The sequence below is a fragment of the Syngnathus typhle genome, linkage group LG4, assembly GCF_033458585.1.
Source record: "Syngnathus typhle isolate RoL2023-S1 ecotype Sweden linkage group LG4, RoL_Styp_1.0, whole genome shotgun sequence".
Classification (NCBI taxonomy): Eukaryota; Metazoa; Chordata; class Actinopteri; order Syngnathiformes; family Syngnathidae; genus Syngnathus; species Syngnathus typhle.
In genome coordinates this window covers 7,043,406-7,050,837 of record NC_083741.1, presented here as the reverse complement: position 1 = coordinate 7,050,837, position 7,432 = coordinate 7,043,406, and the positions used below count along the sequence as shown (strand labels likewise).

Below are 7,432 nucleotides of genomic sequence, written 5' to 3'. Positions count from 1 at the left end.
GTCATTGTACAGCCTAATTGTGGTGGGGATGAAGGAGCTGCGGTAGCGTTCCTTCATACACGGGGGGAGTCTGAGTCTCTGACTGAAGGGGCTGCTCAAGTTCTCCAAGGTCAGATGCAGTGGGTGAGAGGGGTTGTTCCTGATGGATGCTAGCCTGGCTAGCACCCTCCTCTCGCCCACCTCCTCAACAGTGTCAAGAGGGCAGCCCACCACAGAGCTCGCCCTCTTAACCAGTTTGTTGAGCCTCTTCCTATCCCTCTCTGTGCTGCTCGGAGCACAACAGACCACAGCGTAGAGGATAGCAGAGGCTACCACTTCTGAGTCCTGATACTTTACACAGCTGCACTGACAGGAGTTGGGCAAGAAGAAAACACCTGAATTGATGCATAAGTGGCAGTGGTGGGATTTGAACCCACGCCTCATGAGAGACTGGAGCCTTAATCCAGCGCCTTAGACCGCTCGGCCACACTACCGATCTTCTGCAGTTTCTCCATTTGTTGATCATTCTATTAAGACGTGAAATTGGAGGATACCTAGTTGGTTTCTTCACCAGCATCCAGGTTAGTGCTGGCCGACGGAGCTTTGTTCATAATGTAATGAAGCCTGTACACAACAGATGCGAAAAAATATGAGTGACAATCAGAAGATTAAAACTTTGAAATCGGAAGACACATAGCTAGTTTCCCCACACAGCACCCAAATTAGTGCTGTCCTACACCGCCTTGTTGATAATGTAACAAAGAAGAAACATTCCATCCTCAACAACGAACAGGCTGGACATACTAAGCCAACTCCTACATTCGGAAACGGCTCGGTTTACCGAAAGGCTTCTCTGAAACGGGCTTGTTCGAGGCAACCGCGCTGCAGCTGCCGATCCAGTCCATAATCTTGAGCTACAAGCAGGAGAAGGTCAGGTTCGTTCTTGAGTTAAAAGAATCCTCAGATCGTACTGTGAGAATTGCACTTGTGGTGCTATCGGCAGGCTTCAACATCAGGAAATAATTGGCAAGGTGCAAGAAAGGAGAGTGGGGCTTGGCTGGGAAGAGCCTCCACGACTCTGGTCCAAGGCCACAAAGAGGGAACGAAAAGCTTGGTTGTGGAAGAGGTTTCAAGATCAAAGCAGGAGCAGTCCACCATCAAGGCCGTGTCACAGGGTCGCCAAAGGAGATGGACCACTTGGGAAGGGGAGACCTCTCAGCTGGGCTTACCTGTGGAAGATGCCGCAAGCCAGACAGCTTTCTGATCAGGTCAACTTATCCACAGAAAGCTCCGCCAGTGATTTGACAAGGAAGGGAGCTGTCCCTCTTGCAGCGCACCAAACGCAAGCCTACAGCACCTACTGTCAGGCTGCAAAAGAGCACTGACACAGGCACGCTATAGACGGCGCCAGTCCTGACGAAGCTGGCCGAAGTTCTCGAGACCAGCAGAAAAGAGTTCCAACAACCAGTCTGCAGCCAAACAGCTCCCTGTTAGGTTTGTGAGGAAAGGGGAGAGAAGCGGAGACACCAGCCCTCTTGTTCCAGTTTCAGGCAAGGGACTGGAACATGAGGGCTGGTGTCTCCGCTGCACAGCTGAACTTTCCCCATGAAATCGCCACCACTCCACGTCAATTACGTTTCACATGGAATATGTCTCCTCATGAGAGACTGAAGGCTTAATTCAGTGCTTTACTGCTCTGCCACACTACCTACCTAGAATCCTCAACTTCAATTTAAAATGCAGAAGCCATAGTCATACAAACACCAAGGATCAGGAACAACACTTTTTTTCAATCTTTGTTGAACTTAAGTGTCGGTCGTTGCCTGTACAGATAGACTTCTCACCTCATGGTGTTCAGTATGGACAATCCGTGTCGAGCACAGAAGTGTCTAGTAGGGTCACCCATGGCAAAAGGGTCCTAGGTGAGAGGCCAGATAAAGCACGGCTCACAAAAACCCCTAATGATAAGAAACAAAATTGGATTTGGTTTTCCCTCGCCTGGACGCGGATCACCGGGGCCCCCCTCAATCCGTATTTGAGACTCACAATGGCTTGATCCTTCAAAAATCTCTTCAGAAACATTTTACAGTGAACTCAAGCTTAAAAACATAATATATTTATACATGTTTAATATTTTTATATTTTAATCCATTATATAATATATTAGACTCATCTTTAAAATGGGAGCTTAAGATCAGGGGATGCTTTTGAGAATAATTGTCAATTTGTTTTGTATGTGTGAAGCCCTTTGAGACTGCTTAATTGTTAGATCAGGGACTAGTTGTTTTTTAAACCATAGCATATGATCGCATCCACGTTAGTGCTGCCCGACTGAGCTTTGATCATAAACTAATGAAGCCTGGAACCGAATGCTTGTTTGCCAATTGGAGGACATCATGAGTAACCAGTGTTATGCAGCAGAGTGGCGCAACGGAAGTGTGCTGGGCCCATAACCCAGAGGTCGATGGATCGAAACCATCCTCTGCTATTTGGACTTTAGTGAAGTTTGCAAAGCTTTGGACATTCTCTTAAGTCATACTTTTGAGAAGAAGTGCCGTGGGGATAATATTTTCCACACGTTGGCTGTGCTGCGTGGAGGTTGATCCATCCTCAATGCATACAGATTGCGAGGAATGTATGTGACTTCTTTCACCATTCTCAGTCCAAATACACAATGTCCTTACCTATTACAGTGATCCCTCGCTACTTCGCATTTCGTTTATCGCGGGTTCACTATATCGCGGAGTTTTTTTTCCAAATTAAAAAATCATTTAAAAGACCTTCTGCAGTTTCTACATCTGTGTCAGGTTTATTTCGCTGACTGAATAACTATTAAGAAGAGCAACAGCAAACAAACCACAAGTGAGACAGTATATTAAGTCTTTTCTCGCGAGGAGTGCAGTACAGATAGCTTAATACAATCTCTACACACACTGAATATCTGTAGGCACTCCCGCTCTTTTTATTTGGATTTGCCCTACCTACAGTGTGAGACATAAGCCACTAAAAGGGGAGGAGGAAAGCATGTGGGCTTTGTCTCGTAAGCAAAAATCACTAGGTGTTTACATACTGATAAGAACATCTGGGAAGAGTTTGAGTGGACTGGATACAGAAGAAAAAACCTTTGACCTCTAGTTAAAACATAGCAAGGGAAGTTTTACGACATTGTGTAGGATGCAACAAGCTAAGTTATTTATTACTGGTTATATACATTCCAACCTAATCCTACGATCAAGATAGTTGGGAAACCCTGACTTTAATGGTCACTTGGAGGTTCATCTGGGGTGCAGGACAGCAATGAGGCATGTTGTCTAACAAAGTGGTCTTTGTTAGAAAGGAACTGTCCTTCTGTGGTACATCATAAAAACAGCAAGGCCAAACAGCAAGCATATATTGCAGTAATATTGCGGTAAGGCATTGATTAGAAAACGCATGATAACATATATATACATTTTTCTAACAATCTGTTAAAATAAGATAAGAGGAACTTTATTAATCTCACGTGTGAGAAACTGCATGTAACAACAGCTCGATTTACAGGAAGGTACAAGTTAGGGGATAAAGGTGCAAAAAGAGACTTCTGGACCGTAGTCCTCCGGCATAAAAAATAGAATACAATATAAAAAGAAAAATATGGAAAAATAACAGCAATTGTAGTAAAACTAAAAATATAAGCTATGAATATTTACAAAAAGAAGATAAAATAGTGGTAAAGTGTCGTAAAGTGTATGAAGAGTATGAAGTTTAGTAATGCTAATAACAAAGAGAAATAGTGCACGGGTTATCGAAGTGAAATAGATCCATGCATTGTGTGGCAGAGGATATTGCACATTGGGCTTAAATTGCACATTGGGGTTAAGAATTGCACGTTACGGGGAAAAGTATTGCACAGAAGGATGTGTTTAGAGGTTGTCATTGTACAGCCTAATTGCGTTGGGGATGAAGGAGCTGCGGTAGCGTTCCTTCTTACACGGGGGGAGTCTGAGTCTCTGACTGAAGGGGCTGCTCAAGTTCTCCAAGGTCAGATGCAGTGGGTGAGAGGGGTTGTTCCTGATGGATGTTAGCCTGGCTAGCACCCTCCTCTCGCCCACCTCCTCAACAGTGTCAAGAGGGCAGCCTACCACAGAGATGGCCCTCTTAACCAGTTTCTTGAGCCTCTTCCTATCCCTCTGTGCTGCTCGGAGCCCAACAGACCACAGCGTAGAGGATAGCAGAGGCTACCACTTCTGAGTCCTGATACTTTACACAGCTGCACTGACAGGAGTTGGGCAAGAAGAAAACACCTGAATTGATGCATAAGTGGCAGTGGTGGGATTTGAACCCACGCCTCAGGAGAGACTGGAGCCTAAATCCAGCGCCTTAGACCGCTCGGCCACACTACCGACCTTCTGCAGTTTCTACATTTATTGATCATTCTATTAAGACGTGAAATTGGAGGATAGTTGGTTTCTTCACCAGCATCCAGGTTAGTGCTGGCCGACGGAGCTTTGTTCATTATGTAATGAAGCCTGTACACAACAGATGCGAAACAATATGAGTGACAATCAGAAGATTAAAACTTTGAAATCGGAAGACACATAGCTAGTTTCCCCACACAGCACCCAAATTAGTGCTGTCCTAAACCGCCTTGTTGATAATGTAACAAAGAAGAAACATTCCATCCTCAACAACGAACAGGCTGGACATACTAAGCCAACTCCTACATTCGGAAATGCCTCGGTTTACCGAAAGGCTTCTCTGACACGGGCTTGTTCGGGGCAACCGCGCTGCAACTGCCGATCCAGTCCATAACCTTGGACTACAAGCAGGAGAAGGCAGGAAGGGAGCTGTCCCTTGTGCAGCGCACCTAACGCAAGCCTACAGCACCTACTGTCAGGCTGCAAAAGAGCACTGACACAGGCACGCTATAGACGACGCCAGTCCTGACGAAGCTTGCCGAAGTTCTCAAGACCAGCAGAAAATAGTTCCAACAACCAGTCTGCAGCCAAACAGCTCCCTGTTAGGTTTGTGAGGAAAGGGGAGAGAAGCAGAGACACCAGCCCTCCTGTTCCAGTTCCAGGCAAGGGACTCGAACATGAGGGCTGGTGTCTCCGCTGCACAGCTGAACTTTCCCCACGAAATCACCACCACTCCACATCAATTAGGTTTCACATGGAATATGTCTCCTCATGAGAGACTGAAGGCTTAATTCAGTGCTTTAAACCGCTCGGCCATTCTACCTACCTAGAATTCTCAACTTCAATTTAAAATGCAGAAGCCATAGTCATATAAACACCAAGGATCAAGAACAACACTTTTTTTCAATCTTTGTTGAACTTAAGTGTCGGTCGTTGCCCGTACAGATAGACTTCTCACCTCATGGTGTTCAGTATGGACAATCCGTGTCGAGCACAGAAGTGTCTAGTAGGGTCACCCATGGCAAATGGGTCCTAGGTGAGGGGCCAGATAAAGCACGGCTCACAAAAACTCCTAATGATAAGAAACAAAATTGGATTTGGTTTTCCCTCGCCTGGACGCGGATCACCGGGGCCCCCCTCAATCCGTATTTGAGACTCACAATGGCTTGATCCTTCAAAAATCTCTTCAGAAACATTTTACAGTGAACTCAATCTTAAAAACATAATATATTTATACAATTTTTATATTTTAACCCATTATATATTATATTAGACTCAACTTTAAAATGGGAGCTTAAGATCAGGGGATGCTTTGAGAATAATTGTCAATTTGTTTTGTATGTGTGAAGCCCTTTGAGACTGCTTGTGATTTAGGGCTATATAAATAAACTTGACTTGACTTAATTGTTAGATCAGGGACTAGTTGTTTTTTAAACCATAGCATATGATAGCATCCAGGTTAGTGCTGCCCGACTGAGCTTTGATCATAAACTAATGAAGCCTGGAACCGAATGCTTGTTTGCCAATTGGAGGACATCATGAGTAACCTGTGTTATGCAGCAGAGTGGCACAGCGGAAGCGTGCTGGCCCCATAACCCAGAGGTCGATGGATCGAAACCATCCTCTGCTATTTGGACCTTAGTGAAGTTTGCAAAGCTTTGGACATTCTCTTAAGTCATACTTTTGAGAAGAAGTGCTGTGGGGATAATATTTTCCACACGTTGGCTGTGCTGCGTGGAGGTTGATCCATCCTCAATGCATACAGATTGCGAGGCATGTATGTGACTTCTTTCACCATTCTACACAATGTCCTTACCTATTACATTGATCCCTCGCTACTTAGCATTTCGTTTATCGCGGGTTCACTATATCGCAGAGTTTTTTTTCCAAATTAAAAAATCATTTAAAAGACCTTCTGCAGTTTCTACATCTGTTAAGATAAGATAAGAGGAACTTTATTAATCTCACGTGTGAGAAACTGCATGTAACAACAGCTCGATTCACAGGAAGGTACAAGTTGGGGGATAAAGGTGCAAAAAGAGACTTCTGGACCGTAGTCCTCCTTTCATAAAAAAATAGAATACAATATAAAAAGAAAAATATGGAAAAATAACAGCAATTGTAGTAAAACTAAAAATATAAGCTATGAATATTTGCAAAAAGAAGATAAAATAGTGGTAAAGTGTCGTAAAGTGTATGAAGAGTATGAAGTTTAGTAATGCTAATAACAAAAATAAATAGTGCACGGGTTATCGAAGTGAAATAGATCCATGCATTGTGTGGCAGAGGATATTGCACATCGGGCTTAAATTGCACATTGGGGTTAAGAATTGCACGTTACGGGGAAAAGTATTGCACAGAAGGATGTGTTTACAGGTTGTCATTGTACAGCCTAATTGTGGTGGGGATGAAAGAGCTGCGGTAGCGTTCCTTCTTACACGGGGGGAGTCTGAGTCTCTGACTGAAGGGGCTGCTCAAGTTCTCCAAGGTCAGATGCAGTGGGTGAGAGGGGTTGTTCCTGATGGATGCTAGCCTGGCTAGCACCCTCCTCTCGCCCACCTCCTCAACAGTGTCAAGAGGGCAGCCCACCACAGAGCTCGCCCTCGTAACCAGTTTGTTGAGCCTCTTCCTATCCCTCTCTGTGCTGCTCGGAGCACAACAGACCACAGCGTAGAGGATAGCAGAGGCTACCACTTCTGAGTCCTGATACTTTACACAGCTGCACTGACAGGAGTTGGGCAAGAAGAAAACACCTGAATTGATGCATAAGTGGCAGTGGTGGGATTTGAACCCACGCCTCATGAGAGACTGGAGCCTTAATCCAGCGCCTTAGACCGCTCGGCCACACTACCGACCTTCTGCAGTTTCTCCATTTGTTGATCATTCTATTAAGACGTGAAATTGGAGGATACCTAGTTGGTTTCTTCACCAGCATCCAGGTTAGTGCTGGCCGACGGAGCTTTGTTCATAATGTAATGAAGCCTGTACACAACAGATGCGAAACAATATGAGTGACCTCAGCAACCGCCGAAGCCGCGTTCCGTTTGGCCATCCCG

At 44.9% G+C, this 7,432-nt stretch overlaps 3 non-coding genes across 3 annotated transcripts; all 3 read right to left on the bottom strand.

Moving 5' to 3' along the window:
• Window positions 1-391: 391 nt before the first annotated feature.
• trnal-aag (transfer RNA leucine (anticodon AAG)) lies at window positions 392-473 on the bottom strand. Its single transcript has one exon. It is a non-coding gene; the product is annotated as a tRNA-Leu (tRNA).
• Window positions 474-4,279: 3,806 nt separating this feature from the next.
• On the bottom strand, window positions 4,280-4,361 carry trnal-uag (transfer RNA leucine (anticodon UAG)). The gene has a single exon. It is a non-coding gene; the product is annotated as a tRNA-Leu (tRNA).
• A 2,785-nt stretch (window positions 4,362-7,146) lies between these two features.
• trnal-aag (transfer RNA leucine (anticodon AAG)) lies at window positions 7,147-7,228 on the bottom strand. Its single transcript has one exon. It is a non-coding gene; the product is annotated as a tRNA-Leu (tRNA).
• Window positions 7,229-7,432: the final 204 nt, after the last annotated feature.